Consider the following 26,846-nt stretch of genomic DNA (forward strand, 5'->3'; position numbering starts at 1 on the left):
CTCACCTCTAAAATCCTAAAATCCCAGCTCTCTGAAGATAGTCCTAAGAAGGAAGCTCTAAAGAAGGAAATATAATGGTACAGCTCAGCCAGGGTTGGATGGAACAGGCATCACTGTTCTGCCCCCTCCCCCTCCCACAAGCACAAGTGCTTTGATTTGGGGTCTTTGCCCCATGATGCTGCGTTCCCGGCCTCTCTTTATCCCGCAGTCTTCTGTGTGTTCTGCGGGTCACGGCCCCCAGCACTGCTGTTTCTGCCCAGCGGCTAGGCTCAATGCCAGGCTCACACACACAGTAGATGAATTCCCATCTTATCCGTGAGGAAACTAACTCATCTCCATCCTTAAACTCCTCGAGGACAGAGATGTGTATCCCCAATATCTAACAGAAGTCCTGATGGGTGCTCAGGGAATGTGTGAGATTTGTTATTTTCCTAACACTGCTTGGCTAATATGCGGCAGAAACTAAATTTGAACCCATAATCCTTTCACTCCAGCCCATTACTCTCTTTCCCCATGGTCACTACAGAATTGTGGGACATCCATCACCAATAGGGATTTGCAAGCAGGACAACCTTTCCAGGCCTCCTCAAATCACACTCAGGGAGCAGTGTAAGCATGAGCCAGGTCTTACCTCTGGCCATGATTTTCTTCTGTTCACACTGGCTGTTGATGAAGGGGTAAATCTGAACTGTCTATACATGGGATACAGTCTTTAAACTTCATGCTTATTTTTCTCAATATCATGATTGCTCCGAGTTTAAGAAGTCAGATTGTACTAAATACACTTTTAACAAAAAACAGCTCCTTTTAGTCCCAGAGGCAACCACCATCACTCTTCTGTACATTTCTTTCTGGTATTGACCTTCATATATCTAAAGAAAAAGCATAGAGGCTATGTCTCGATTTGTGTGTTTCTCCGTCATCCCTTGGCCAGCATGATGAGTGAGGTCTTCTAAAGCATGACCTGTTCCCCTCTTCTGCTCAAAGTAGTTATAACTCTTGCTTAAGTTAACACCTAATGTTTGCTTTATTATGATATTTATTCACTCGAACTAGCGTACCAAGATATGCTTCTTTTCTTGGACAAATTTTTGTTTACCCTGAAATTAGTAATTAGCTCTTTTTTTTTTTTCTTTCCCATTTGCTTAGTATTCTGGATATCTAACAATGACTTTTCTTACACCTTCCACCAGCCTTTTAACATTTCCAGACACCATGCAATCAGGTCACCTCCCCCTTCTCTTTTTTCTCGCAGACCTCCCTCCTGGAACCTTCGGTTTTTCTCCTTCCCTTTGGACTGGTTGCTTCCATTTCCCATCACCGCAGAAGCTTCCTTTGCCACTGTCCTGATATGGACCCCCTGAACCCTATGTCACCCTCCTTCTTGGTTTATTCCAAGAAAGATAAGCCTGCATGTCTGAAATGTCTTTACTTCCCCTCGACACTTAATTGATCATTGAATTCAATACAGAATTATAGGCTGGAATCACTTTCCCTCAGGATTTTGATACGTTGCTCTATTTTCTTCTAGCTTCTGATGTTTTTATTGAGCCGTTTGAGGCCATTCTGATTGCTGATCCTTTGTAAAAGCCCACTTTCTTGGGTCTCTCGGGAAGCTTTTAGGATCTTTTCTTTACCTCTGAGGTTCTGAAATTTCACCGAGATGTGCTCTAGTGGAGTCTTCTGCCCATTGTGTTTGGCACCTAGCGGACCCTGCCAAACTGGAAATGTGTCTTTTGGTTCTGGGGAGATTTTTTCATATTACTTATTTCTGTTCTTTCTTTCTGAAATTAGGCAGAATGAGGAGGTGGAGAGTAATGGGAGATACTGTTTTGGACAGAGTGGCCAGCGGAAGTCTCTCTGATGAAGTGACATTTGAGCAGAAATTGGGATGAGTGTCTTCTCGTCTATCGGGGGAAAATTATTACACTTTTGTTTTGTTCCTTGCATTGTCTCTTTTTCTTTTCAGTTTCTTTTGTCCACCTTTTTTGGTCTCTCTCTCCTGTCAGGAGGCTTTCCTCACATGTCTGGTGATCTTTGGCTGAGCGGTCACATTGAGAAGGAGACACTAAAAGCTGACGGGCAGCTGCCAGTGTGACTGGGCTTGTCAATGGTGGCAGTCACTGTTAGGTGACCAGGAGGCACATTGACTTTTTCTTTGGGGAGCTCCTTCCTCTGGGATTGCTTAGTCTTTCCAGAGAAGAATCTTCCGGTCTCCTGCCTGGAGGTGGTGAAGGAGGGTGGAAGTGTCAGGGGAAGGCAAAGTCACCAATCAGTCATCCAGGCTTTCACTTAATTCCCCTCACTCCACCTTCAGTGATTCCGTGGAATTCCTGGGCCTTTCTGGGATTCTGCAGGGCAAGCTTTTTGTCTTCTCGTGAGCATCTCCCCCTGCAGGCTCTGCAATATCTGCTCCTTCCCTCCCTCTCCTGTCCACTGGTGTCCCCTTTGCCCTTGCCCTTCGTCCTTATCACTTCGATGGGATTTTAAAACAGCATGCATGTAAACATGCTTTCAACCTACTATGTTTAACAGGAACAGATGGATACTCTATGAAACAAATCCTAGCGAAGAGATCACACTAAGAATAATTTTTTAAAGAAAATCCTTGCAGGGGATCCCTCCCGTAGCGAGAACACTGTACTTGACAATCATGGACTTTTATGGGTGAATCGACTTCAGACATTATCTATTCTCACCACCTCATTTTACAGATATAGAAAACGAAACCCAGGCAAAGTCTTGCCCAAAGTCACAGCAGAGAGATGTAAGGAGTCCCTGTATTTTCCACTTATAATCCAATGCCTTTCCCACTGCCATTCGGCCTTCCCAGAAAAGCCCCTCAGGCAGTGGAAAGATTTTCCTCCTGATGGGGTTTCCAAAGCAAATGCCTTTTTGCCTTCTGGGCCATTCTGACCCTGATCAGTCCCATCTGGAGAAGAACCGTGACAATGAACTAGACATTGTTTCTCAGCAAGACCAGGAGGCTTCCTGGCATTTAAACAGAGATCATTTCTTAAAGGACAGAGTCAAGATAACAAATCCACCTTAAAATAAACCTCAAGTCAGACCACCAATTAACACCTAAATGTATTTAAGTAGAAATAAGTTTAATTGTCTAATTAATTTTTCACCAATTTTCACATGTCACATTTTACACTGGCTTGGCAGTGAAAGTAATTGGATCCCTTTATAACCATTTTCCACTTCCTGATTTGCTAAGTAGTTCAATGCTGTTGTCTACAGAAAATATGCATCACTCCAAACTGGTCACATTGCAACTTTATGAAGTTCATAACATATTGGGGGAGTGGTGGGGGGAGTAGCTGCAAAGATGAAAACGACAAGATATTGTATCCAGTGGAAAAGGTGCCCTTGGTAGGCAGCTTCTAACATGGTCCCCAATGATCCCTTCCTCGTGGCTTTCACACCCTTGTGAAGTCCCCTCCCCTAGAGTGTAGACTGACCTAGTAACTCACTTCTAAGGAGTAGAATATGCCAGAATTGATGGAATGTCACTTCTGAGATTAGGTTATAAAGAATTCCATCTTAGTTGCTTTTTCTCACTTTTCTTCTTCTTCTTCTCCTCTCTCTCTCTCTCTCTCAGATCCCTCAATCTGGGTAAAGCTATGTCATGAGCATCCCTATAGAGAAGAACTGAGGCCTCCTGCCAAAAGCCACATGAGTGAGCTTGGAAGTGGAACCTCCAGCCCCCGTCAAGCTTTCAGACCTTGAGGTCCCAGCCAACAGCTTGACAGCAACCTCATGAGAGACCCTGAGCCAGACCACCAGCTAAGCCACTCCCAGGTTCCAGACTGTCAGCGACTGTGTGAGATAAATATTTACTATTTTAAGCTGCTAAGTTTGGGGATAATTTATTTTACAGTAATAGTGGGGGAGCTACGTATGAGTTCTGACTTTTCTACTTCCTTGCAGAAGCTTCTTATGTTTGTCCCTTAACTTCTCTTAATTATGCCTGTTTCCTCATCAGTAAAAGGGGGATAAAGACCTTACCTACTGCACAGAGTTGCTGTGGAGCTCAAGGACAAGGAAACTAATTTTAAATGATCATGAGGCATTAGGCATTTTTATCTAGGCTATCTCATTTAATTTCTTCCAAATGGAAAAAAACACATGTGAAACATAACCAGTAAATTAGAACACCATGCTAGTATTATTAGAGCCAATTCATTTTATGAGTTATTAAAACATTGTTTTTAGCAAACATCAATCTTGGATCAACCTTAAGTAAACCATATGCCTTTTAGAACTGATGGGTTTTAATTAGTTTCTTAATTAGCATGTGAGAAGTTTGTAAACCTGTTAATTTTGCTATCAAAACCAGAAGAACAAGCTTTATATATTTCCCACGGGAGGTGCTCTTCAGGGCCAAGGCTAAAGTCCACGGGCCCCTCGAGTTAATATGGCCCAAGCACAGCGCTCTTCCACAACCCCCTTCTCACGGAGCCTCATTAATGACACCACCATCCTCCTGCTCGCCAACCTGGAAACCAAGTCATCCACCCAGAATCCTCCCCTTCCACTCCTCACCCCATGTCTTGTCACCAAATCCTGCAATTCTAATTCAGAAACATTCTTCCCTTCCACCCCCATGCCACTGTTTTAATTCAGGTAAATCTCATCCACATTTAATCATTAATATTATTATAATATTATATACAATTATAATATACATTAATATAGTGTTCTTTAATTATACTATTATGATAATAAATATTAATAAATCATATTTATTGACAGTGCATTATGTTTCAGAAATTGGGCTCTGCGCTGGTGATCAGACTTACAAAGGCCCACCCCCGCTCTCCCCTCCCCTGTCTTCCTGGAGCTAACAGGTGGCTTCATTCAGCTTTGCAAGGGCTAAACTAGATTAAAGGTTAAGAGTAGGCTGCCTCAGTCTAAATCTTAGCTTTTCCACTTACTGTGTGCCCTTAGACAAGTTACTTAACCTCTCTGGGCTTCAGTTTTCTCACCTGGAAAACAAGGATAACAATAGCAAGAATTAAGAGAATTAAAATATTTGAAATGCTTAGAACAGCGCCTGGCAATCAAAAAATGTTAACTATTGTTATTTTTGGTCCATGTCATATTTTCTCCAACACCAGCTCCCTGGAGGCCAAACCATCCTCTCTCGAGCGGTCTGGCTCTTCTTCCTAAGGAACGGTTTAACCATGCCATTCCCTAGCAAACATCAGGAACATGGGCCTTAGCATGGCCCACCTCTTCGGCTTACCCTCCACTTCTCCCCAATCCCAGCCCCAGCTCCCACACTCCTGCTCCACTGAATGTCTCACCATCCCCAGAACACACCACTCTGAGCCTAAGTTTGCTCTTTGTGCCAAGATATAGTGGAGAGAGGACAGCTTAGTCAAGCGGTGGCAAAACACAGCACCCAAGATGGCGGCTGGATGCTCCCACTTCTCTTTCAAGCTCTGTTAGGAAAAGACCAAAGTGGGTTGGAACTTAAGTACTTCTTTACATCGGGGGGTAGCACAGGCCTTAAAATGGCCAGGGATTACCTTCCTTGGGAGCACAGGACTGCCTCTGCTATCATCAGAGAAAAGAAAAGAAAGAGCTTGGATTTTAGAGTAAGTGAGACCTGTGTCTAAATCCTGGCTCTATCTCTAGGTAAACAAGCCCAGTACCCTCAGTTTCTTTGGCTGGAAAGTAGGAATCATAGCGGTACCTTTGCAGTGTTGATGTGAGGGTTAAATGAGAAAACGTGAAAGTGGCCAGCACATCCCAGGCTCTAGATTAAATGCTACTTTCCCTTTTTCTCCTGTCCTGTTCTCTGTGCCTGTGAAGGTCTCCCTGCTCCCCCTACCCTGTGTTCCTGGTGAACTCCCACTCAGTCAAGTCTCAGCTCAGTGTGACCCTCCCAGAGAAGCCTTTCCTGGCTTTCTCAGGCAGAGCTCATGGCTCCTGCCACTGTCTCCTGCCAAACTGGAAACTCCTTCACAGCAGGAATCACTACCTTTAAACACCTTTGGATCCTCAGAGCCTGGCATCATTCAAAAAATAAATGTCAGGTAGTGTTTTATGATTTCCTTGTGAAAATGAAGGATTCTTAGGTGCTTTAAAATATTTTCATTACAGTACCATTTGTAATAGAGAAAACTGGGAAGTAGCATTCATGTCTAATAATTAGAGGTTAAGTAAATTATGGTTCCTCCTTAAAATGTGGTGGTATGCTGCCATTATAATAATCTTGTAGAAATGTGCTGTTGACATTAAAAAAAAATGTTCTCAATATACACTGTGAGGGAAAGAAGCAGTTTTCAAAACAGTACTATGTACAGAATGATCCCGTTTTGTGATAAAAATATAAATGTTTATGTATGCATAAAAAAGGTCTGGAAGGACCCAGTGGTTGTCTCTGGGTGGGTGGAATTTGCATGTTTCTTTTCCTTCCTTATGCTTGTATGTATTTTGTGATTTTTCTATAATGAGCATAAATTACTTTTGTAGTAAGAAAAAAAATTTTTTTAACTACCAAAAATTGTTTTTCTGATTGTAATGCATTTTCATTGTAGAAAATTTGGAAAGTCTGAAAACTATAAAAAAGAAAAGCTAATTATGCACGTTTTTCTACCGAGAGAGTCTGTTAACGTTCTAGTATATTTCTTTCTAGTCTTTTTTTTTAATGCATGTATGAATTTTTTTTAACTTGAGCTCTAACTGATCTATAGATTAATATCCTGCAATTTTTTATTACATTGTGAACATTTTCAAAAAATTATTACAAATTCTAAACATCAGATGTCTTACAAAAGGTTAGAATAATCAGCTATCCTAGGGAAAAATATAGGAGAACTAAAAAGAGGGTTAATGGCCTCCCATGTACAGCATAACGCATTTTAAAGACTTTCCCAGGCCCTAGAGAGGCCTTGTATTGTATAAAATACCTAAAATATTCCATATTAACAATTTTACCGGTAAAATTTTTGAAAGGGTTTTTAATACTTTTGCTACTGAATTTGGCTAAACCTACTCATTTAATTTACAACTGGTGAACAACTCACTTAATTTACAATTGGCAATAATTTCTCAGTAACTATCGTGCATATTGGGGAACTCTTACAAAGTGAGTAAAATCCAACCTATAAATTGTTTTCAAATATAAAGAAACACGGGGCTTCCCTGGTGGCGCAGTGGTTGAGAATCTGCCTGCCAACGCAGGGGACACGGGTTCGAGTCCTGGTCTGGGAAGATCCCACATGCCGCGGAGCAACTAGGCCCGTGAGCCACAACTACTGAGCCTGCGCGTCTGGAGCCTGTGCTCCGCAACAAGAGAGGCCGCGATGGTGGGAGGCCCGCGCACCGCGATGAAGAGTGGTCCCCGCTTGCCACAACTGGAGAAAGCCCTCGCACAGAAACGAAGACCCAACACAGCCAAAAATAAATAAATAAACTCCAATCTCTTTAAAAAAAGAAAAAAAGAGTCCCCAAATAAACAAAATTATTAAAATATATATATAAAGAAACACTAAATTTTAACAATTAATGAGTGAACACAATGTTACATTTTGTAGATTTTTAATTAAACACTTCTTGATTTTACAGTTTCCGTTTCCTATTTTGGTGCCAATAACTTTTTTCAGATCTCAAACTTTTCCCCAGGCCCTTGAAAAGTCCCTAGGCCTTGGGCTCTGTGTCCACCCTGCCTCACAGAGGAAAACATCCTGCTTGAGACCCTTTGGCTGCTGGGCAGTCATGGCAGACAGATATCAGAAACTTCCAGCAAGGATAGAAGTCACTGCAAAGGCCAGCAATGGGAGAGGCCAATCTATGCAGCAGAGTCATTTTTTCTGTGCTGACCTCCAAATACAAAGTGGGAAGGTTTGGACAGGGGATTCCTGCACAGTAAGTTTTTGTTTCTCAAAAACAGCAGGTAAATGGGGGAGAAGGAGGGGGGCAAGGAGGGAGAGGTAGAAAAGGAAGAACAGGAAGGAGAAAGAAGGAAGGAAAGAGGGAGAGCAGCAGGGAGGAAGGCAGGTTACCATTCATTAATTGCTTGGTTACTGGTCTGCACTGAGCTGAGCGCTCTACATACTGCATTTCATTCAATACTCATAACAACCCTGGGAGACAGCAACTCTTGTCACTCTCATTTTACAGTTAAGGCTCCTGAGGCTCAGAGAGGTTAAGTCATTGGCCGAAGGTCACACAGCTAGAAAGTGACAGAGCTGGTCCAAGACTGTTCAGCTCCATAGGCTGTACATTAACCCCTATACCACTTGGCATCCCCAAACACACCTGTCCTATCTGGCCCTCCTCCTAGTTCCAGAAGGACAGAAATTAAAGCTAGAACCGCATGAGATCAGCTCACCCTTCCCGTCTCTACCTTTACCAGAGCACTGTGCACAAGGAAAGTCTTGTTCCCTCACTCTGCTGAGCCAAGTCCTCCCCGAGGGGCACCGTGCCTGGCCCAGAAAATGTGCTCAGGACATGTTGGCTGAATTAATGAATTAAATAAATCTCTCATTTTGCTGAGAAGGAAGTCCAGAGAAGGAAATGTGGGGACCACACAACAGGGGTAATTTGCCTGCGGTCATCCAGCAAGATAGTGATAACAGATTTGGGATTAGAATTGCCGCCAGTGCTTCTTGCACTGCTTTACCTGAATTTGTATGGGGTTTTCCACTTTATATGATCTCATTTCACTCTCACAGCAACCATGTGATTACTATCATATGTCATCAGATCTAAGATCATCAATAGGACACACCACTATTTTATGTAACAATAAGAAAATTTAAAAAAAATAAAAACCAACACTGCCAAGTATCCTTGAGAGACACCATCAACTGTAAGATGCATCCCTAGAATGTGAAAAATGTGTGATGTTATCCACATTTTATAGATGTGGAAACGGAGGCCCAGCGGCATAAAGTGGCATGTCATGGTCACACAGCTATTAAGGGTCAGACATGTATGATTCAAACTAGTCCTGGGCTCTCTCTACAATTGTACCTCAAGGCACAATGATTTGATGGTTGGTTTTTTGTTTTGTTTTGGTTTGGTTTGTTTCTGCCATTTAAATGAGAATCTTACTTAACCGGTGACACAGATCCCTCCACACCAGATTATAAGAGCCGTTTTCCCAGCGCCTAGCACCGTGGCTGGCCCAGAGCCAGCCCTCAAAAATTATCTAAGAGATGGAGTGGGGGTCACACTATGAGGCACCTCAGAAGTCCAGAAAACACAGGCCTGAGTTAGAAGTCCACAAACTGCTGCCATTCCTGTGCTGCTGACACCAGGTGAGGTAAAAGGCAGGTGCAGAGTGGGAGTAGGGGCTGCGGAAGAAGGCCCTTTACTTAGAATGAGTCCTGAGGTGGACAGACCTGGTCAGAGTCCCAGCTTTACCGGCCACCAGCTGTGGGACCTTGGGCGAGTTATTTAATCTCTCTGAGTCTCTGTTTCCTTGTCGATAAAATGGGAATAATGCCATATTACCTATATTGTGGGATGGTGTGAAAATTAAATGAGAAAATACACATAAAGAGTTTAGCACAGGGTCTGGCACGTGCCAAACACTCAACTGATCACAGCAAAAGCCATGTACACGAAGGAGTGTCTGTCTTACATCATCTCAAACAAAACCAAGTTGGCTGGTCATTGGGAGATTTCACTCTCGGGAACCCTCAGCCTCAGACTGGCCATATAAACAGGCAGCCTCGTAGTGGAAGATCTCCCACCAGTTTTTTAAAGATCAAATACCCAAAATAAGAAATGAGAGTTGGGAAACCACTACAGATACCAAACTAATTAATAAAATCATAAGCATTTACCTTGGTCAACCTAAGCCAAAATGTTGAAAGCCCTGAGTTGAATAGATAATTTTCTAGGAAATAGAAAATATTACAACTAATTTAGAAGAGTTTTAAAATGTATACTCCAAAAAACCTGAAACATACGAAATACCACAGAATAAATTGAGGATGTTTTCAAAGAGCTATACCCACAAAAAGTGTCAAGTCCAGACGGTTTCATGGGTGAATTCTACCTGCTATTTAAATTGTTCCAGAGCAAAGAGAAAGCAGGAAAACTTCCAAATTCTTTTTATGAAAGCTAGCATAACACTGTGAAACCTGACAGAGAGAACACAGTAAAAGAAAGACTCAGAAAGAGACACTGACAGCTGCCTCTCTGCAAAGTCTGTACCTAGAAGCATTTCCTGTAGGGTCAGGAGCAGAGTAAAGATTTCCACTAACACCATCGTTATTAACACTGTTCTAGAAGTGCTGGCCCATACAATTAGAAAACAGAGAGAAGTAAGAAGTATAAAAACAGGAAAGGAGAAAGCAAAATTATCATTATTTTTAGATGATATGACTGTATATCTAGAAAACATAACTCGGTCATTATCAATAAAATCATTCAATATCAATAAAATAAGATGACTGGTTATATGACTGATATACAAAAGTGAGTAGCTTTCTTACATGCAATCAGCAACCAGTTAGAAAATATAAGAAAAGATTCCATTCATATGAGCAACAGCAAAAAACACAACTATTTTAAATGTGCTAAATCTATAAGAAGAATGCTTTAGAATGCTACTGAAGGACTTAATAGTCTGAATAAATGTAAAGACATATCCTGTTTTTGAATAGGAAGAGGTACTGTTGTAAAGATGTCAGTTCTCACAAATCATTCATATTTACAGTGATTCCAATTTTTAAAACATACTGAAAGAATTGCTTTTGGAACAACATGAGTTGATTCTAAAGTTCACATGAAAAAAAATAAGCATGCAAGAATAGTCCAGGGGGGCGGGGGGGGGGGCGGGAAGTGAGGATAGACTCTTTGCCAAACATTAAAATATAATGTAGTTTCTTAGATATGACACTAAAACAACAAAAGGGAAAGATAGATAAATTGGACCTCATCAAAATTAAAAACTTTTGTGCTTCAAAGGACACCATTAAGAAAGTGAAAATACAACTCACAGAATGGGAGAAAATATTTGCAAATCATATATCTGATAAGAGACAGAATATATAAAGAGCTCTTACAACTCAATAAAAAAGTTAAATAACTAAATTTTTTAATGGGCAAAGAATTTACATAGAAATGTATCTAAACAAGATATACAATGTTTAATAGGCACAGGAAAAGTTGTCCTACACTATTAGTCATTAGGGAAATGCAAATCAAAACCACAATCAGATACCACTTCACAATCACAAGGATAGCTAAGATCAAAAAGACAAACATTAACAAGTATTGGTGAGGATGTGGAGAAATTGGAACCCACATACAGTGCTGTTAAGAATGAAAATAATGCAGCCACTCTGGAAAACATTCTGGCAGTTCTTCACAATGTTAAACACAGAGTTACCATGTGACCCAGCAATTCCACTCCTCTATGTATGCCCAAGAGAATTGAAAACATATATCTACACAAAAACTTGTACACAAATGTTCATAGCAGCCTTATTTATAATAGCCGAAAAGTGGAAACAATCCAAATGTACATCAATTGATGAATGGGTAAATAGAATGTGGTAGAGCCATACAATGGAATATTATATGCCAATAAAAAATAAATGAAGGGGACTTCCCTGGCGGTCCAGTGGTTGGAACTTCGCCTTCCAATACAGGGGGTGAGGGTTTGATCCCTGGTCAGGGAGCTAGGATCCCGCATGCCTCGTGGCCAAAACACCAAAAACATGAAACAGAAGCAATATTGTAGCAAGTTCAATAAAGACTTTGACAATGGTCCACAGCAAAAAAAAAAAAAAAGGAATGAAGTACTGATACATGCCTCAACATGAATGAACCTTGAAAACATTGTGCTAAGTGCAAGAAGTCAATCATAAAATGCCACATACCAGATAATTCTATTTATATGAAATGTCCAGAATAGACAAACCCATAGAAACCAAAAGAAGATTAGTGATTGCCAGGAGCTAGGGGCAGGAAGGAGTAGAGAGTGACTGCTAATGAGTACAAGGTTTCATTGTGGGGGGATGAAAATGTTGTGAGATTAGAGAGCAGTGTTGGCTATACAACTCGGTGAATATACTAAAAACACTGAATGGTATAATTAAAGGGGTGAATTTTATAGTACGTGAATTATATCCCAGTAAATAGGTTATTAAAAAAATAGTGGAAGGGGCTTCCCTGGTGGCGCAGTGGTTAAGAATCCACCTGCTAATGCAGGGGACACGGGTTCAAGCCCTGGTCTGGGAATATCCCACATGCCGCGGAGCAACTAAGCCCGTGCGCCACAACTACTGAGCCTGCGCTCTAGAGCCCACGAACCACAACTACTGAGCCTGTGCCCTAGAGCCTTTGATCCACAACTACTGAAGCCCGCATGCCACAACTACTGAAGCCCGCATGCCTAGAGCCCGTGCTCTGCAACAAGAGAAGCCACTGCAGTGAGAAACCCTCGCACCGCAACGAAGTGGCCCCCACTCACTGCAACTAGAGAAAGCCTGCACACAGCAACAAAGACCCAACGCAGCCAAAAATAAATTTTAAAAATAAAATTAATTAATTAATTAATTTAAAAAATAGTGGAAAACTTTGGTAAGCAAAATAGCTCAAAAGACTAGAAAAGATACAATTACCCACTAGAATTTAATATATAATCAAGGTGGCATTTCCAATAAGAGAAAAGATGGATTCTTCTGAAAATGATACTGGAACAACATTCCTTGATGGGTTAACAATGGGGGGGTGGGCTGAGGGGAGGGCAGCACTTGGAACCTTACCTTGCTCCTTTCAACTAAGTATACCCAGATGTATCCAAGACTTAAATGTAAAGATTAAAACCATAAAAACATGAGAATTAATCAGGAGAATTTTTTACAGTCTCAAAGTGGGAAAGTCAAGACACAAACCGCAAAGGCCTCAAAAGAAAACAAAAGGTATAAATTTGACTTATAAATATTTTAAATTTCAACATGGAAAAAAATCAAAAAACATCATAAACTGGACAAAATATTTATAAAAATATAAAACAAATTTCCAATTTCCTTGTTATATAAAAAGATTGTACCACTCACTTAAAAAAAAGAAAGCAAGCCACTAGAAGAATAAACATGAGCAGACCATTGCCAAAAATTAAAATATAAATATAAAAAGATGTCAAATTTCACTCTTCATTAAAGAAATGTACATTAAAACAATGACTAGATACCACTGTCCTCTATCAGGTTAGCCAAGATGAAGAAGTTTGCTAAAATACTGCGTATTCAAAGGTGTGAAAAAATTGGCACAGTTGAAAAACTTATGTCCACACAAAAACCTGCACAAGGATGTTTATAGCAGCTTTATTCAGAATTGCCAAATCTTGGAAGCAACCAAGATGTCCTTCAATAGGTGATGGCTATACAAAATGTGGTACCTCCATACAATGGACTATTATTTAGCGATTAAAAAAAAAAAGAGGGCTTCCCTGGTGGCGCAGTGGTTGAGAGTCTGCCTGCTAGTGCAGGGGACACGGGTTCGAGCCCTGGTTTGGGAGGATCCCACATGCCGCGGAGCAACTAGGCCCGTGAGCCACAACTACTGAGCCTGCGCGTCTGGAGCCTGTGCTCCGCAACAAGAGAGGCCGCGATAGTGAGAGGCCTGCGCACCGCGATGAAGAGTGGCCCCCGCTTGCCACAACTGGAGAAAGCCCTCGCACAGAAACGAAGACCCAACACAGCCAAAAATAAATAAATTAATTAATTAATTAAAAAAAAAAAAAAGAGCTATCAATCCACAAAAAGACATGAAGGGATCTTAAATGTACATTGCTAGGTGAGAGAAGCCAATCTGAAAAGGTTACATATTATATGATTCAAACTATATGACATTCTGGAAAAGGCAAAACTATGGAGACAATAAAAATATCAGTCTTTGCTAGGAGTTTAGGGTGGGAAAGAGAGAGGGATGAATAAGCAGAACAGAGGGGATTTTTAGGGCTGTGAAACTATCGTGTATGACACTATAATTGTGAGTACATGTCATTATACATTTGTCAAAACCCATAGAACGTAGGATGCCAAGAGTGAATCCTAGTGTAAACTAGGAATTTCAGTTAATAATAATGTATGTATCAACATCAGTTCATCAATTATAACAAAGTAGCACAGTAATATAACATGTATATAAGAGGGGGAACTATGGGAAGGAGGTATATGAGAACTGTACTTTCTGATCAATTTTTCTGTAAACCTAAGACTGCTCTAAAATAATAAAGGCAACTAATTTTTTTAATTGCACTGGTACATTAGTGGTAGGTGTGCAAATTCGTACAATCCCTTTAGAGCAAAATTTGACAATACCTTCCAAAAATTTTTAAATGCATGCCCTTTCACACAGACACTGCTTCTCAGACTTGATCTCACAGGTAGGAAGTGACATTTATACAAGGACATTCATTAGTTCTGTTTGTAATAGTAAAAGACAGGCAATAACCTTGGGGTTAGCAGAATAATGCCCCCCCAAAATGTCCACATCATAATCCCCAGAACCTGTGAATATGCATGGCAAAGGGGAATTAAAGTTGCAGATGGAATTAAGATTGCTAAACAGCTGACCTCAAAATAGGGAGATTATCCTGGATTATCCAGGTGGGCTCAATGCAATCATAAGAGTCCTTAAAAGTGAAAGAGGGAAGCATAAAAGGACAGTCAGAATAATGGGACTTGAGAAAAACTCTACCAATGGTTGCTGGCTTTGAAGATGAAGGAAGGGGACACAGCCAAGGAATGCAGGTCTAGAAGTGTCTAGATGCGTCTGGAAGCTAGAATGGACAAGGAAACAGATTCTCACCTAGAGTCTCCAAAGGGAAGGAAATCCTGCCAACACTTTGATTTTAGCCCAGCAAGACTCATTTCAGACTTCTGATGTACAAAACTGTAAGATAATAGATTTGTGCTGTTGTTAAGCCACTAAATTGGTGGTAATAAATAAATAAAACTAACACAGGCTAAATGTCTAACTGTAGAGGACTGGCTGAATAAATGAAGTGTAATACTATGTAGCCTTAAAAAGAATAAGGTAGCCCTATATATACTGATAGTGAATTAGTTTCAAGATAGATTGTTTAGGACTTCTCTGGTGGTCCAGTGGTTAAGACTCCTCACTTCCAATGCAGGGGACACGGCTTCAATCCCTGGTCAGGGAAGTTCCACTTGGCGCGGCCAAAAAATATATATATATACATTGTTTAGTAAAAAAACAAAAGGCAAAGTTCAAAATCCAGGCAGATCCTTATATGTGCATACACTATCTCTGGAAAGATACACCAGAACCTGATAATATTTATTGCCACCAGGGGAGGAGAAATGGGCAATGAGGTTCAAATAAGGGAATTCCCTGGTGGTCCAGTGGCTAGGACTCTGTGCTTCCACTGCAGGGGGCATGGGTTTGATCCCTCGTCAGGGAACTAAAATCCTGCAAGCTGCGCAGCCATAAAAAAAAAGAAAAAGAAAAGAAAAAAAAAAAAGAGGTTTCAATGAGACACTCACTTTTCACTGAATCCTCTTTCGTAATGTTGTAGTTTTGGTTTTCTGGTTGTTTGTTTGTTTGTTTAAATCATGTACAAGTACTAGCTTAAGAATAAAGAGGGGAAAACTTCTGTAAGGAAAGGGAGAGAACTCTGCTCAGTCATAAATGAGTTTGTAGTGTTTTCATCTTTCTCATGAGTAGTGATTGAATCCCTTCCACAAGTGGCACACTGTCACGTGCCTTGTCTTGTTTAATCTTCCTAACAACCCTGACAAGTTGGTGTATTATTATCCCTACCCCTAGTTGGGGCGCTGAGGCTCAGAGACAAAATTGCACGGCTGGTAAGTTTGCAGCTGGATTTTAAAGCCTGATCTTCTGGCTCCAGGGGTCTCTCCTCAAACCACCGCACAGTTGTCGCTAGTTCTAACAGCCGCGGTAGGGGCCACTTCAACCCTCGGATGCTACCACGCAGAGCTGTCAGACAAGGATCTCAGCCCTCTCCGTTGTTTTCTTTCAGGTCCCTTTCCCAGATCTCTGAGTTGAGGAGAAAGTCAGCCTCCAGAGGGGCCCTGCCTACGCTGCTTTCTGGGTTCAGCCCACCTTTTCCTGTTACATCCCTCAGCAAAGTTCCTCTGAGCCTTCTGGGGAGAGGCCGCTGCCCACGGTCACCGTGGCTCTAATTGTTCTCGCCGGTGGGCTCACGTTGCAGTGGGCCCAGTGCGGCCACCTGCTTTCCTCATGTGGCGATGAAACCCTAGAGATGACGGGCCTCCGAGTAGCATTACATCTTGATCAAATAAGGCTGCCCTGAGATTTCTCATTCCTGCGAGCTTGGGGCTGGAGAAGAAGGGGGTTTCCCCGTGTCTGTCGGCAACTTACAACTCTGGACCAACAATCTGCCTTCCCGGGCCTCACTTTCTGGTAAAATGGAGATCAGATTCCCGAGCTGCTTGGACAGATGTTGCTGGGCCATTTACCTCTTGGGAGCGCTGTTTAAATATAGCCAAACTGGGCTTCCCTGGTGGCGCAGTGGTTGAGAATCTGCCTGCCAATGCAGGGGACACGGGTTCGAGCCCTGGTCTGGGAGGATCCCACATGCCGCGGAGCAACTGGGCCCGTGAGCCACAACTACTGAGCCTGCGCGTCTGGAGCCTGTGCTCCACAACAAGAGAGGCCGTGATAGTGAGAGGCCCGCGCACCGCAATGAAGAGTGGCCCCCGCTTGCCACAACTAGAGAAAGCCCTCGCACAGAAACGAAGACCCAACACAGCCATAAATAAATAAAAATAAATAAATTTAAAAAAAAATATAAAAAAAAAAAAAAAAAAAAAAAAAAAAAAAAATATAGCCAAACTGCCTTTCATGTTGAGGATCTCAAAGCATTTTAAAATGAGTAATTAATGAAGTTCAACCTCCAGAAAAAGCAAGAATTATTATCTTCATTTTATAAATAGATCAAAGGTCACACAATCAATGGCAGATGTAGGAAACAGATGTAAGAATTCTGCTTTTGTCCCTGGCTGCAACCACTAAATCCCACTTCTGGTATCACTGACAGACCTTTTTTCTGCTCTCTGACTTCTGGCCAAAGATGTGGAATTGGCCTTTATATGTTTCCACTTAAAGGTTTGAATTCTATGTATGGTTCATATGCCTTTGATATGTCTGGAATTTATAAAAGAAAGGGAGAAGAATGATATTTGATGCTTTTCAGAGATCGTGTTGGGACTGAGCCTTATATAGTGGGTCAAATGCCAATAAAGGGAGGGGAAAAAAACCGCTCACCAGATCTTCAGGAAGTTCAGTTTTATTCTCTCTCTGAAAGAACTCTGCTGTTAAAATTAAATAGAGTGTATCTTTAGTCACCAAAATGATTGTTCTGGGAATAATGAAAGTCACCACTTATTGAGCGCTAACTGTGTGCTAAGCACTGCTCTACTTCCTCGAATACATTGTATCGTGTGATTCTCACAAACAGCTGAGAAGGTTTTCATATTCCTTCATTTTATAGATAATATAACTGGGCTTAGGGATAGAAGATGGGTTAAGGAGAAAGGAAAGAAGAGAAAGAGAAAGCTCAAAGGAAATTAAGCAAAAATGACTGGATATATATTCTGTGCCAGAGGTATTATGTTGTGATAGATACAAAGATGGAGACATGAAAAATGAATAAAATAGCTCCAGATTCCTGCTCTCAAGGAGTTTACAGCCTTGTGGGTCACTGAGGATGAGGGGTGAAGTGATGAGCATGTGAAAAGACAAATAATGTCAATACACCTCAGTACAGAAATATTTATTATTAAGTCCCGGTATGTGTTAGATACTGCATGCCTTTCGGGGGTTGGTCCCTCTTCTCATGGAGCTTATAGTCTAGTGGGAAAGTCAGCCATTAATCAATCACACAGATTTAAAACTGTGCTTGAGTGGAGTAGAAGATACCAGATGGGCTACAGCCTGACAAAGAATTAGTACCCAGAATATATAAAGAACTCCTACACATAATAAGAGATAATCCAATAGAAGCACTGTCAAATAAACCAAGAGGCAATTTAAAAAAGATGAAAGGCAAATAGCCAGTAAACACATGAAAGTATGCTCAGTCTCTCTTGTAAACAGGGAATTGCAAATTAAAACACTGGAATACCATTTCACACCCACCAGCTTGGCAAAAGTTTTAAAGCCTGACATTACCAAGTGTTGTTGAGGAAGCCAAGCATGGGAACTCATATATTGCTATCGAAGTGTAAACTGGTACAACCGCTTTGAAAAACTGTTCAGCCATGCCCAGTAAAGCTGCCAATTTACACGACCTGAGGCCAGCGATTCCACACCCAAGAATCTACCTGGGTGGCTCACTTTCACACAAAGGGATGGGTATAAAAAATATTAATTGTAGCATTGTTTCTAATGAAAAAAAATTGAAAATAAGCTGAATGTCCTCCAGAAGGAGATGGGTAAAGTGTGGTGAACTCATCCAATAGGACCCTAATCAGCAGTGAAAATGTATGATCTAGAACTACATGTGTGGCTACATTTCATAGTCATAATGCTGAGTGAAAAAAACAAGTTACACAATGATATATCCAGTAAATGCCATTTCTTCAAAGTTTACAAACATGCCAAACAATTCTATGAAGTGTTTATAGGCACAAACATATGTAGTAAAAAAATTCAAAATCATAAATGAGAATGATAAACCCCAAATGCAAGAGAGCAGGTACCTTAGGGGAGGGACAGAAATGAGTTCAGAGGACTCTACCTGGATCTGTGAAGTTTTATGTCCTTAAAAAAAGATTTGAAGAAAATACGGCAAATGTTAAGCTTTGGCAAGGAGGGGGGTGCCAGGGAAGGGGTACAGAATAAACAGGTGTTAAGAATATTATTCTCTGTAGGTGTTTTTGTATGCTTTGATCCATCAAAGGAGAATTCAACTGAATTGGGGGTGGGTGAGGGAGGGTCAGGGGAGGAAGTCTGAGGAAATGATGCTTACTTAGGATGAGAGCCAAAAGTTGAGTAGCTGAGAAAGGGCAGAAAGGTACAGACAGAGAGAACAGGCTGTACAAAGCCACTGGCATGGGAAGGTGAACACAGAGGCTGGGAACTGAGACCCTCACTGCAGCCAGAGCCAGGGAGGAAGAGGCTGGAGTTGTGGGTGAAGGTGGGGGGCAGTGCACAGACGAGGCAGGGCCTCAGAGGCCATCCTGAAAGGTCAGGCCTTTATGCCAAATACAACTAAAGCAGCAGGGATAGAAAGTTTGGGGGTCCAGAGACACTTCGCTCAGCCAGATAGCAGAACAGGGAAGGCAGTCTTGAAGAGGTGAATCACATCTTGAGCTTTGGGGAATGAGTAAGAGGAAGCCAGCTGGGGCAGGAGGGGGAGTGAGGAGTAAATTCCCTTGATAGGGCCCAACAGCAGTAAAGATACGTTAGACCTTGAATCGTGTGGTCCCAGCGTGGTGCAACACCCAGGGCTAGCTCTGAAAGGCATCAGATAGAAAATGGCAGAGGAGAGTGTCCATGAAGACAGAGAGGGCTTGGGGTCCCAGGCTGGGCAGCCTTAAGCAGAGAAAGGCATGGCCAGGCATGATTGCAGGTAATCGCTCTGGCGGTGCGTGTTGGATGGATTTGAAGGAGGCGGGAGCGCAGCAGGGAGATCCTTGAGGGGAATATGTTAATAGCCAATGGGAGAGGGACCCCTAAACCAGGCTGGCTGGAATTAGAATGAAGAAATGGAGAGTGCCTGGAGAGGTGTTTAGAGGGGCGAGGCGTCTAGGATGATGGTACTGCCATCACTGAGATGGACCAGACGCGGCGAGTTGGAGATGCGTGCACGGCAAGCCAAGTGGAACTGTCCGGCCAGGCCAGCGAAGAAATGGGCGCGCCGAGGGCTGCAGATGGAGCCTGGAGTGGGAGGCGCCTCCTGTGGGTGGTTAATAACCACTCACAGCAAATGAGTTGGTCCAGAAGGAAGGTGGAGGAAGAAACTGAGCGTGTCGCTGGGGACGAGAAGGAATGAGATTGGGGCGGGTGCGGGGAAGAGAGGACAGGAGGGGAAAGACCACGCAGACGCTGAGCGGCTGCCAGGAGGTCAGCCCCGCGCGGGGCTGGGCGGGCCCGGGGCGCGGGGGATGCAGGCGGAGCCCCGGCGCGCCCAGCGCCCGCAGGCGCGGGAGAGCCAACCCCGGCCAGGGCCTTCCCGCAGCTCCTCTGGCTGCCTCGGCCGCAGCCCCCGGGGGCGGCAGGGCACTCGCGCGGCCGGGCCACCACGGCCATCCCAGTCACCCCAGGCTCCCGCGTGTCCAGGCCGCGCCTCCCCCCCCCCCGCCCGCGGACCTGGCGACGTCACTGCGGCTCTGACGCGCGCTAATGGAGGCACGGGCGGAGGCGGCGTTGCGCAGGCACACTCCCGGGAGGTCCCGGTCCTTGCAGCCCGCGGCCGCGTTCTTGGCCCTCCTCCAGGGGAACCTCGATTTTCCAAACTCGGGAAGGCAGGCTGTCCTTCGGCTACTGATTAGGACGCGAGCGCCTGGTAAAAGATTTTAACAATGCCCGGAAAGAAATAGCCGGACCCAGGAAAGACTAATAATAGCCGCCAGCTAGAGTTCTGCTCGTGTGCTCAGCGGTCTTAAGAACAATAATAACGACAACCACAATAGCCACCATTTATTGAGCGCTTACTCTGTGCCAGGCACTGTGTTCAGCGCTTTGCAGGCAACAACCCTCGGAGGTAAGTACCGTTATTATCCCTATTTTGCAGGGAACCGGGGCACAGAGAGGTTAAGTAACTTGCCCCAGGCACACAGCTAGCTGAAGTCAGTGCCAGAATTCCAACCCAGGCTGTCTGATCCCACGTAATCGTCATGTCAACCCACTAAAGTCGGGATCATTTTCTCCATCTTAAAGATGAGGAAATTAAGGCTCATGGAAATTTAAGTACCTTGCCCAAGGTCACCTAGCTGGAAAATGGATGAGGCAGAAAGCGAACCCAGGGCTCCTCTCTGTCCGCAGAACCCGTGGTCTTGGCCAAAGGCGATCCGACAGCCCAGCAGGCTTTGGCCCCGGGTCCCAGAGGCGCAGCCTCTGCGGGTTTTGGGTGGGTTCCCGCGGCCTCCGATCCCGGATGAATTGGATGTTTCCGAGCATCGTCTCTGCTCAGCCCACAGGCGTCAGATAGGGACGCTTCTCCCGAAATCCGGTCGGGGACCGGGCCGCGAGGTCCTCTGAAGGGATGGAGCGGGGGCGGAGGCAGCGAGAGGGATCCCGGGTCCCACCCGCAGAACTGCCGGGCGGGCGGCTTGCCCCGCGAGGCCGGCAGAGGGCGCTGCCGCATGCGCCTCGGGTCCCACGGTTACCAGACCCCGGGGTGGGCGGGCCTCGGCCTGCAGGAGCTAGACTCAGAACCCCAAAGCGGGTAGCTGACACCCCATCTGGCCCCTCGCCTTAGCCCTGGGCCTGCTTTTCCTGATCACTCTTCCCCATCTTCTATGCTCCTACCACCCAACCATCGGCCTTCAGTGTTTCCCCTGTCCCTGCACTGCTGGTTTGGTCACCTCTTGAGAGGCAAGAACACTGATCCCATCGCATTAAAAGGCCCAGGTGTTTACAAGTCAACTCAGCCTTGTCTCCCCTTCTGATAGACCCTTTGGTGATGCAAAAATTGACAAAAATCATCCACTGGAAAAGATGACTGACTTTCTTTCCTTCTCCAAAATAGGAGAGGATTGGTTAAGGAAGGAGCGAAGAGATAAAAGGATCTTTTTTTTTATAATAGCTACAGTGTATTAAGCGCTTGTTTTGTGCTGAGTCTTCTCTGTGTCTTGACTCCTTAATCCTCATTACAGCCCTGAGAGGTGTGCATCATTATTCTCATTTGACAGGTAAGGTCACAAGACTGGTAAGTAGCAATGCTGGGAATCTACCAGGAGTATCTGACTTTAAAGTGATGTTCCCATCACCCATCACCCAGAATGTACAAGGTGATACAGCTGAACAAAAGAGGCAAGATACAAACCATGCAGAAACAAACCAAAATCTAAGAGTGCTCAAAAATACCATATGTGTAGCAAGGGCTTCAATAGCTTTCTGAGCCCCAGTCTGAGACTCAATTGTCTAAAATAGGAAAACAAATCCTCAAGGTGCAATGAGAGGAGAATAGGAATGAGGCGTTCAGCTTTCCCTTGGAAGAGCATCTGGAGAGGCCCACTCACTTTCTATGTCTGGGCTCTGAGGAAATAAAGGTGGTTCTAGGAAAATCTGAAAAGTATGAGAGGGAAAAAAAAAAATCCCTTCTGTGGTTTTTACTTTAACCAAGGCTCATTTTGCTATTTGTGTTTTATTTTTAAACTAATGTGGCTCTCTCCACCCTTTAAATTGGCACATAAATAGCAAAAACAGTAGGAAGGCCAGCTACAAACTTCAAATGTGGTGGGTTTCTCAGGGAGGAGGTACCTGACTTGAAGTGAAAATGAGGATTAAATGAGGTGCCTTAAACATTTCAAAGACAGACTTTCCACAAGGAATTTAGATCATAAGCCTTTAGAACAGGAGGTTTGTCTGGGTTTAGGCTGGGTATAGTGTTGAGAATTTATGAGTGCCCCCAGAATGTGGAAAACGAATCACATTTTTAGTGTCTGTCTGCATCATCTAGTCATCTGGGCCACCACTTTGCTTATGGCTTTAAAGGATGGCTTCTGGGGGATTTTCCTGTCCTCTGGATCTGTCACACACCCTCCCTCAGACCCCTTACTTTTCCAGAAGTTTGCTCCGGGAATTCTGTCGAGGTGAAGCAATAATTGATGATGTCACTAGGCTTGGTTGAAGAGATTGACTGGCCAGCTCTGGAATCACTAACTGGAGGTCTTCCAAGCTGGGAAACCAAAGCAGAAGGAACTTCTTGAGACCTGCCACTTAACAGTTGTGACTCTCTCACCCTACGTCTTTGAACTACAAGGATTCCCCTCTTACCCAACACCAGAGAGTCCTGAACATCCCAGGCTGCTTCTTGCAAAATTCTTAGACCTCTTTGACCTTTCCTCTCTCTGCTGCTTCCCTCATTCTTTCAGTGCATTCATTCTACAAACATGTATTGAGGGCCCACGATGTGTAGATCCTAGCAGTACAGCAGAGAACCTAACATGAGCTCAGAAGGTTACTTTCTCCCATTCCCACCTGGCTTCTGACCTCCTGGCTCCAACTTCTATGCCTGGAGAGGCCCCATAATAGTAAATGACTTGCTTCTCCAGGTGAGGACTGTTGCTTAGACGTATCTGACATTCTGGCAGCTTCTGGCAGCTCCCTGAGATCACACTCTGTGACCACAGACGCCACTGTGGTGACACCTATTTGGTTGAAGGTTTGGGTCCTGATATACCTTCAGAAGCAGGGCTCAGAAATGCTCCAGCTCCAGCACTAGCCCATGCTCCTTCCTTTTCTAGTAGTCGCTCCTTCCTTTTCTAGTAGTCATTTCTTCCATTTATACGATCACTATTGACCAAAATAGCTCAGGCCATATTTATGAAGCATCTACTATGGTGAAAAATCCCATAGTGCCATAATACCCCACTGTCCAAAGGAAAATGTTGGCTTAAACAAACAACAGTGACTATCTGGCAAAAGGATGTGTGGGATAATGCTTATGAGTCTTTTGGGTCATTTTTCTATTGAATCTTGGGACTGAGTGATTCATAATAATGAGGGCAAGGAAGAACACTAGGCCTGTTTTAGCTTTCAAGATTATTCAAATGGAATAGATTTCCACCATCAACACCCTAGCAAAGACAGAATGCATAAGGTAAATTGCCAGTTTTTGTCTTTTTGGAAAATCCATTAATACTGAATGAGCTTGGTTTTAATCCATTCCTCCACTGCCCCCCCCCAAAAAAAAACAAGAGAGAGAGAGAGAGAGAGAGAGAGAGAGAGAGAGGATTGAACTGTAGGATTCAGATTACGTCCTTGGAAATCTCTCTAGAAAGTAGATTCTAAATCAGTACTCATTCTTCTTGAATATCCCACCCCCAAGACTGGCCCACCCCTTCTAGATACAGTATTATTTTCTCTCCCCTTGAGGAAGGAGTGGCTCAGAGACCAGAAGACTGAGGGAGAGTAAGGAAGACTTTTCCATTACCTGAGTTGCAGAGCTGTTTGGGTCTAGAGAACCTGTATATGTGTGCTGTATCTGCATTGAGTTCATGATTGTGCATCCTCTGGCTAATGTCCAAAGTCTTCATAACATGGGGACTGAGATGTACCAAAAGAAGGCCTATCTGTGAAGGAGGACGTGTGTCCACCCACCAAGTTTCTGATGGTCAGTGTCTGCGTGTTCAGCTGCTGGGTGAAGAGATTTGGAAACCACTAAACATTCCTACTGGGATCTTTCCAAGCCCTTTTGGGAATCGGCAACAGCGCTTATCCGGGGAAATTAGTTTTGCACTTTCACAGAGTGAGAAATTCCTCCGGGGCATTCTTGTTCTTGGGAAGAGAAATCAAACCCCGCTCATTCCTTCAAGGCCCATGCTCTTAGTAAAGCACAGCGAATCCCAGTTCGGTTGGTCCAGCCTGGGGCCTTGGGGTGGGAGCAGCAGCAGCAGCAGCGGAGTTCAGCGAATTTCACCTGTGGCTCAGTCCCCACCCCGACTGGCGCAAGCGTGCGATTTCAGTGGATCGTGTTACTGGTGTGTAAACACCTTGAGTGGCCGCCAACGCTCCCAAGCGACCACAGAAGATCTCAAACCTTTCCTATCTTCCTAGAAACCCTGGCGGCCCGGCCGGCTGCTTGCTGTCTGATGCAACAGTTTGCAACGCTGTTCTGGGAGCCGAGCCGGCCGTGGGGCGCTGGGCGTCCTGCCGATGCGCATGCGCGGGCTGCGGCCCGTCCTGCCGGGAGGGGGAGAAGCTTTTCACCAGATGTGCTGGGGGCGGGGCGGGCAGGGAGACCTTTGGCAGCTCGCGCCGGCGATCTGAGCTTAATTAAACTTCTCCCGAGGCATTGGCTGACTGATTGACCCAGTGATCCAAAAAAATCAGAGAGGCCCGAATCGCCCTAAACGCGACAGGAGAGCGAAGTTGGGGAGTTGGCTTTCGGTTTCCAGAGCTCGGCCTCTCTTCCCCGAGCCCCCCAGTCCACAATGCTTTCGGGGTTCCAAAGCTCACTAGGGCGTCAGGTCTCGCTTGCCTGGGCCCTTCTACTGAATTCTCAATGAGGGAAGAACAGTGGTTACAGAGGGGAAAAGAGGCAAAGTTTTGATAGCATCTAGATTAGTATCTTTCCTCCTTCATTTCTCCACCCATGTGCCTTAGAAGGTTTTATAAGCAAAAAGGAACATGGCATCGTGGATTTTTTTCCAAATTTTTGAGCCATTTAGGTATTGCCTGCATGCTTTTCTTCCATACCCACATTCCTCCTATATTATATATTTTAAATTGACTTTTATTTTATTAACTTTCCTAATTTTAAAATTAACTTTAAATCGATTTCCTTTTTCTACATAGCCTTGCCTGAAGCAACAACATTAGTGAAACCACAGCTTTGATGTGCTAGTCATATATTTTAATACACTTGAAAATAAACTCATAACTAGTCAAATAAAAAAAGTATGTGTTAGCTAAAATGTGTCTTGTCTACTACATTTGAAGAAAAACTCCAGAGGTAATAACAATAGCTAACACATGCTGAGTGATTGCCAATGTCCCAGGCACTGTTCTAAGATTCTAAGTCCTTAGGACACCTTAGAAGGTGAGTGTTGTTTACATTTTACAGAGGAGAAAAGTGAGCCACAGAGAGGTTAGGTAACTTGCTTAAGGTCACAGAGCCAGGATGCAAACTCTACTAGCCTCGCTCTAGACCTATACTGCCGGCCTAAAAAGAGGCTAAGTTACTGCCGAGATCCCCCAGGTGGTTAGCATACTCCGGATTTGAACCCAAGTCTGGCTGACTGCAGAACTGAGCTTTTAACTAACGTGTGGGACTCGTTTGCCTATTTTCCCAAATCTCACCTCATACAACCTTCTCTCTGTCTGCTTCCTTTGGAATCCAAAATGCGCTTCCAGGTCTTTCTCTCCTTATTCCCCCGCCCCCTAGGTGGGACAAAGTTTCTCTTTTCTTAGTGTTTTTTTCTCTTCTCTGAACTAAAGTAACCCATAATTCTCTGATTTCCCTGGGAATCCCTACTTTGCAGGTCCTGTCTTCTCTCCTCCACTGACCATGGAACTGCTTAGAAATTCCACCTATCAGCATTGAAACTACATTTCCCAGGCTGCCATGCTCGCCTGGAAAGAGAACAAAATCCTGTGTCAAACCATGTGGCTCCTATTTTGGGGTCGGAAAATCTGGTCACTAGCTAGGACAAAGATTGGTATGCCCATAGACTAATTCATCTGGCCCCAGGCAGACATGAATTTCCCAGGCCTCAATGATTGGGGGTAGGGGTGAGTTATTTCAGCAAACAAAACCTTCAATTAGGGACTTAAATGAAGACTTGGCATAAGACTTCTAAAAGATGGCTGACCCCTGCCCCGTAGATATTTTTTTTTTCTACAGCAGCCCTTGCCGCCACTCCTTCCCTCTCTTCCCTTCCTTTTCCTTCCCCTTCTTCCAGATTCTTCTCTTAATTGTACCATCCTGCCACTCCCTTGTCCCCATCCCCACCCCCATGCCCACACCCACTCTTTAACTGTTTAGTATAAAATCCAGCCCACCAGACTGAGGTTTTCTTCGACCCAAATGTTATTTTCAGAAGGAGCCATTGAGGTTGGGGTGTAATTGCAGCGTTGGGCCTCTGCAAGCCAAGCTGAAAATAATCGGCGAGGCAGATGGGGTGGGAAGAGTGTGCGGTGGCCGCTTCCACCAAAGAGCAAGAGAAACCCAGTGGAGTGAG

At 43.9% G+C, this 26,846-nt stretch overlaps 1 long non-coding RNA gene across 1 annotated transcript in view; it reads right to left on the bottom strand.

Moving 5' to 3' along the window:
- LOC309636959 overlaps positions 1 to 22,839 on the bottom strand; it is a 59,438-nt gene extending 36,599 nt beyond the window's left edge. Inside the window, exon 1 of the long non-coding RNA XR_014250330.1 lies at positions 22,721 to 22,839. This is a non-coding gene — a long non-coding RNA (uncharacterized lncRNA). The remainder of the gene's footprint in view (positions 1 to 22,720) is intronic.
- Positions 22,840 to 26,846: the final 4,007 nt, after the last annotated feature.

This window comes from Balaenoptera physalus (genome assembly GCF_965194825.1).
Source record: "Balaenoptera physalus genome assembly, chromosome: 10".
NCBI lineage: Eukaryota > Metazoa > Chordata > Mammalia > Artiodactyla > Balaenopteridae > Balaenoptera > Balaenoptera physalus.